The 6,644-nt window shown below is 41.5% G+C and overlaps 1 pseudogene; it reads left to right on the top strand.

Annotated features, from left to right (window-relative positions):
* The first annotated feature begins 608 nt into the window (after positions 1–608).
* On the top strand, positions 609–5,709 carry LOC129863227 (zinc finger protein 347-like; annotated as a pseudogene).
* Positions 5,710–6,644: the final 935 nt, after the last annotated feature.

The raw sequence follows: 6,644 nt of genomic DNA, 5'->3' as shown, positions 1-6,644 counted from the left end.
AACGTTAACCCTAGTGAATAACCACAAGAATGACATCTTCCTGAATCGTTATAATAAGTTTTTTTCAGAGTGAATACAATTGCACTAAAATTGTTTATTTTTTAAATTATTTTATTGATATTTTTTGTATGTTTTAGTATTTTCTTGTTAATACCTGTTGTTTTGTTAGACATGTTTGATGTAGTTGATGTAAGTTGATTTTTGTATAATAAATAAACATGTAAAAGATATATTAAAAAAGATTTCCTCGCATCGATACTTAACAGTAATCGAAATTATATTCAATACTTTTTGAGAAGCGTGATTTCATATATCATGAATATAATTGTTTTCGCTTGCAGCAATGTTGAGTAACGAGACTTTTCAGACACAATTATCCACCATTGTCTAGGTATTAGTTGCCGATGAGAAGACTCCTCTGCTGCTGTTATGAGTCTGATGTTGGTTCAGCTGAATAAGGAAATTAGTTTGCTGAAGAATTAACTTCGTGTGACCAAAACCAAGACAGTGACTACACATTTGGGCCGAAAAACGAGTTTGCTGGTGAAAACGTGGCTGGCTAGCAAACTAGATAGCTACAAACTTTTACCAGCTAAGGTTACCTTGCTAACGCGTTAACTGTTACTGAACCAGATACTCCACCTCATCTGTGACTACTCTCGTTGGCCCACCTACCTAGTTAGCTACCTGAACATCAATTGAAACCTGCTAGGTCGCTCTAACTTCATATTTTAATCTTTCAGATACAATATTCATGAAGATGTTGGAAAAAAGGGCGATGTTAATGAACGTGATAATGGTGAAAAGGTAGAAGACTTCCACAGGCATGAGTGTCAGTCGGGAAAAAGAGACTGAGGTGGAAGGCGCACCAAAAGGTACACACCCATAGGCTATATCAGAGAATAAAAGCGTCTGCCTAGATTGATCATTGGTCATTAAAGGTGTGTGTGTGTAAAATGAATTATGCTAATTGTGTAGAAATGTATAACTTGTCGGCCAAAACCAGCAAGTGTTCTAGACTAGTTCAATTTGTACTCCCTCCCTACTTAATAACCCACTTAGCTAGCTACCTGAACAGATAATGATATCAACATGAACAGTGCACATGTGTATTGCATGATGTCAATACTAGGCTTATTTCTATTGAAAGAGATTTGCGTCAGTTCAAATCTGGTGTCAGGACAAAATGTGATTCAGAGTCACCGAATATATTTTAAGTATTTTAATTAAACTCAAGCGGTAAATGCAATTTTCGTATATACGGGTTCGCTGTATCACCGCGCAGGGTAAAACAGGGAACTGGCAGGAAGTACGTAAACAGTTGTTCTTATACCGTGATGACGTAGTTCCAACGCGTTTGTTGGCATATCACAGTAGAGGCTGAGCGCGGTTTAGACTTTGCCCAGCCTATGCTGGCACCCGGACTTGTCTAAGTCCCTTAGTGCTCTCCTCTGTCCTCATCTGGTTGTTGGGTAGATTAAATCCGTCTTGTGTCTGTCGATTCTACACTGAAACAGTTCCTAATATGGTATTGTCCAGTGCCCTACCCTCCCTGGTTGGCTTAGAGATATGCACCCCTCCCCTCTCCAGATTGACCACAGCTTTTATGGCCTGTCACTCAATGTTGGTCAGTCTTTACACACCTACACACACACGTGTGTGTGTGTGTGTGTGTGTGTGTGTGTGTGTGTGTGTGTGTGTGTGTGTGTGTAACAAAACAATATTCATCTTCAAACAATATGCTAGCAGGCTATAGTGCATAAACATAAATCCTAACACTATCCATGTCCAAAAAGAGAATACATTTTACAAGTATCAAACACTGAAGTTAAATTCTTAGCTAGCAGATTTATAATGTGGAATATTTTTGGTGTTGTTGCATGTCTTATTTTTTACACATACTGATTTTTTATGATACAGTATTCATTTCTACAACTACTGCTCTGACCCTCTCTCTGAGGAGGCTCATCAAGAGGAAGAGGATTTTTACTCCCAGACCTCCCCTGGGGCTGACTCAGACACAAGATGACCAGAGAAACACTGAGCCAAACTCAGGCAGGAATGGAGAAGATGCCCAGTGTGGAAGGTAAGCTACTGGAGACGTCGACAAGACTACACTGAATACGTGTGGACACAATCAAGTCCATTAGCCGTATTGTATGGTGCAATTTTATGAAACATATTACTTGAATCAGTCAGCTAATGCCATTGTGGTACCACTACCATTTAGACAACTTTTGAGTGACTTTTTATGATTAGGAATACTCAGGACAATCAGTCAAAACACCATTTAAAATTAGTGTTCCTATGCATTTATTGGGGTAAATGTCACCATTAGACTATTAAGGAATACTTTTTTAGGGTGGGTACATTGCTGTTAAAGTTATTTAGGAGAAATGGTCATTCATATCCACAATCTCATTCATATATGTAATGCAGTAGTTTGTTTTACATTTATGCCTCAGCAACCACAATGTCCCTCTCTGTTGCAGATGTGGTATTGCTCTCTGAATTTGATCATCAAGAGGAAGTTCACCTTAATCCCCAGATCTCACCTGCATCAGACCCAGAGAAACAAGACGGCCATCCCTCAAATACAGAACCAAACCCAGGCAGGATTGGAGATAATGTGCAGAATGGTGATTCTTTAAATACAGCCCAAAGTTCGGATAGAAGCGCTCTCACTGGAGCAGTGAAGAAGCCCTTCATTTGCGACTTTAGTGGAAAGTGTTTCAATTGGAGATATGCTTAAGCCCACCTTAATTCTCACATCAAACCCTTTAGTTGCCTGCAGTGTGGGAAAGGTTTTCGTACAAAGACAGGGTGTAGTAATCACCTCTTGGTGGTGCTTTCTAAAGAGAAGACCTTCAAATGCGCAGATTGTGGGAAGATGTTTGCTTTGAGAAGTAGTTAGGTCAAACACAGTGAGCTTAACCCAACTCAGAACACCTGCACAACATGTGAAAAATATTCTGTGTGGAACGTGCTCTAAAAAGGCACAGCTTCAGTGATCACCCGGAAAGGGCATACAGCTGCTGTCTAAGACCTTTCAGTCATGGTATCAATGGGATCTTCATAAAGCAGAGCACTCGAAGGAGAAGTATTGCTGTGAAACCTGTTGCAAGATTTTCCTTTCATCCTTATCCAGTAGAGTGCAACTCCTAAAGCAAGGGCTTATCGCTGTGATGTGTGGCAAAGGTTTCCGTCTTTCAACCAGTCTCAAAGATCATATGACTTTACAAACTGGACAGAAACCTTTTGTCTGTGGTTTATGGGTAAGAGTTACTGTTGTGCAAGCCAGCTCAAAGCACGTTTGCCCATACCAGAGAGAAAACGTCTGTGACGTATGCGGAAAGTGTTTTCATCTCGTACACTTTTGAAAGGCCAAACCATGCACACTGGACAAGAACTTGTCTGTAATTCATGTGGCATGCTTCTGGGGTGCAAGTGCTCTCAAATGACATATGGCCTCCATCCATACCAGAAAAAGAGACTACCAGTATGTCTGTTATGTTTGTGGCAAACATCTCTCTGATGCAACCAGGCTCAAATGGCACGATCGTACATATTGGTGAACAATCTTTTGCCTGTAATATGTGGTAAAAAGTTCTGTAACCCAGGCAATCTCAAGACACAAGCTTTCTCACACAGGGCAGAAATTGTACGTTTGTACTACTGGTGGTAAAGGTTTCACCCAATTAACAATCCTTAAGATACGTCAGCACAGTCACAATGGTGAAAAGCCTTACGTGTGTAATATATGTGGGGAAGGCTTTACCTCGCATCATTGCGTGCCTACGTCAAGAAACAGAAGATGATTCACTTGCCCTCTTAACTTCAAAGTCACGTCTGCAGCCACTGTGGTAAAGGCTGTTATCACAAATCTGTGCTGTATCAGCACATATGTAACAGTATAACTTTAGTGCGTCCCCTCGCCCCGACACGGGCGCGAACCAGGGACTCTCTGCACACATCAACAACGGTCGCCCACGAAGCATCGTTACCCATCGCTCCACAAAGGCCGCGGCCCTTGCAGAGCAAGGGGCAACACTACTTAAGTCTCAGAGCAAGTGACGTAACTGATTGAAATGCTACTAGCGCGTACCCGCTAACTAGCTAGCCATTTCACATCCGTTACACTCACCCCCCTTTCAACCTCCTCCTTTTTCCGCAGCAACCAGTGATCCGGGTCACGGCACCAATGTAACAGTATAACTTTAGTGCGTCCCCTCGCCCTGACACGGGCGCGAACCAGGGACCCTCTGCACACATCAACAACGGTCGCCCACAAAGCATCGTTACCCATCGCTCCACAAAGGCCGCGGCCCTTGCAGAGCAAGGGGCAACACTACTTAAGTCTCAGAGCAAGTGACGTAACTGATTGAAATGCTACTAGCGCGTACCCGCTAACTAGCTAGCCATTTCACATCCGTTACACTTACACATAGGAGAAACATTCAACTGTCATATTTGTGGTAAAAGTTTCACGATGAAGGCTACATTTGATATGCACATGCCTCAGTCACACAGGTGAGAGACCATTTAACTGTTGCATTTGTGGAAAAGGTTTCACGATAAAGTGTACTCTTATAAACCACATGAATAAATCACACAGAATAGACCATATGCTTGTGAAGTGGCAAGAGATTCTCCCAGACAAGTCATTTAGTTTGGTGTCAAAGTGTTTGTGTGCAACAAATGTGGGAATGGCTATGCATGTGGCCGAAACCTGAAACTTCATAAGTGCAAGTTCAACTAGAAAACAGTCATTGGAAAGAATGTACAGGATCACTCTGAAGAAAACCACTGCCATGATCACTCTGTATAATGGGATGGGCTTACTTCATAGATGTTCAGTTTCATTTGATGGAGAGATGATACTTTTATAGGGACAATAGACAATTCTACTCTACTGTTTGGATGTATACTGAACAAAAATATAAATGCAACATGCAACAATTTCAAAGATTTTACTGAGTTAGAGTTCATATAAGGAAATCAGTCAATTGAAATAAATTCATTAGGCACTAATCTATGGATTTCACATGACTGGGAATACAGATATGCATCTGTTGGTCACAAATAACCCAAAAAAAAAAATTCTAAAAAATGGTCCTCAGGATCTCGTCACGGCAATGTCCATTCAAAGTGCCATCGATAAAATGCAATTGTGTTCGTTGTCCGTAGATTATGCCTGCCCATACCATAACCCCACCGCCACCATGGGGCACTCTGTTCACAACGTTGACATCAGCAAACTGCTCGCATACACGACACCATACACATGGTCTGCGGTTGTGAGGCCAAAAACGACATTGAAAGCAGCATATGGTAGAAAATGTAATGTTAAATTATCTGGCAACAGCTTCGGTGGACATTCCTGCAGTCAGCATGCCAATTGCACGCTCCCTCAACTTGAGACATCTGTGGCATTGTGTTGTGACAAAACTGCACATTTGAGTGGCCTTTTGTCCCAAGCACAAGGTGCACCTGCGTAATGATCATGCTGTTTAATCAGCTTCTTGATATGCCACAGCTGTCAGATGGATAGATTTTCTTGGCAAAGAAATGCTCACTAATGGATGTAAACAGATTTGTGCAAAAAATGTGAGAGAAATAAGCTTTTGAAACATGGGACCAACCCAAATATTGTTCAGTGAAGATGTAGTTGTTTTGTCTTCTATGTATAGATAAGATATTTGGTGAAATATTTATTGAATCAACGGGAAAAGTCAATACTTTCCTAACAAGTTTGAATTGGAATTTTGGAATAAATAAAAAACATAAATTAAATCCCCTTTACATTACTACTGAGATCATCTCTTCACACATCAACACTTACTTTAGTGCCTAATGTTACAAAACACTTCTTATTCGTATCCCTTGAAGCACGTGTCAAACTCATTCCACTGAGGGCCGAGTGTCTGCGGGTTTTCGCTCCTCGTACTTGGTTGTTGAATAAAGTTCACTAATTAGTAAGGAAATCACCTGGTTTTATAGGTCTTAATTGAAAGGAAAAGTCAAAAACCAGCAGACACTAAGCACTCCATGGAATGACTTTTACCGCCCTGTCTTGGTCAATCCGACTTCTGCAGTGGCCGTACAGCATTTACTTGTGATACGGCCTCTGAGAAGTCAATGCTTTCATTCTTCTTCGCAGAGCTGTTGTGAAGGAAGATGTCATGGAAGTGAGTTTGTTTGTACAGGACCTCACGCCCCAACCTACCGTCAACAAATCATGTCGATGCAGAGCTATATGGAGCCCTCCGCATTGTTACAAAATTTGCGAGGCGCTTGGCGATGCAGTACGGAGCTCGATTTGTCCTCTGCAAACCTCCAGAGGCACCTCAATTGTGCCACACCCTCTGGACCATATTGCTAGATCAAGTATAAATTGTTTTAATAGGCAAGTCATTTCAGAACTGACCATGACCGGACTAAAGACTGGAATGGAATGAAATATGAAGGTCACAGAGTGATTTGCCCGGGGACCAGATGCGTGAATTTCGAAATCCACTAATGTCTGGAATATCTTTGTGTTTCATTCAGGAAATGGTCCTCTACAAGCTGGAATGTTGACTAAAATTACATTTGAACCTACTCTACTGGTTACCTGCGTGGTTGGTCCTTATGTGGGCAGAGAT

The sequence above is a fragment of the Salvelinus fontinalis genome, chromosome 10 (genome assembly GCF_029448725.1).
Source record: "Salvelinus fontinalis isolate EN_2023a chromosome 10, ASM2944872v1, whole genome shotgun sequence".
In the NCBI taxonomy this organism is placed as follows: domain Eukaryota; kingdom Metazoa; phylum Chordata; class Actinopteri; order Salmoniformes; family Salmonidae; genus Salvelinus; species Salvelinus fontinalis.
The sequence above is the reverse complement of the archived record's forward strand: the minus strand, read 5'-3'. Positions and strand labels throughout refer to the sequence as shown.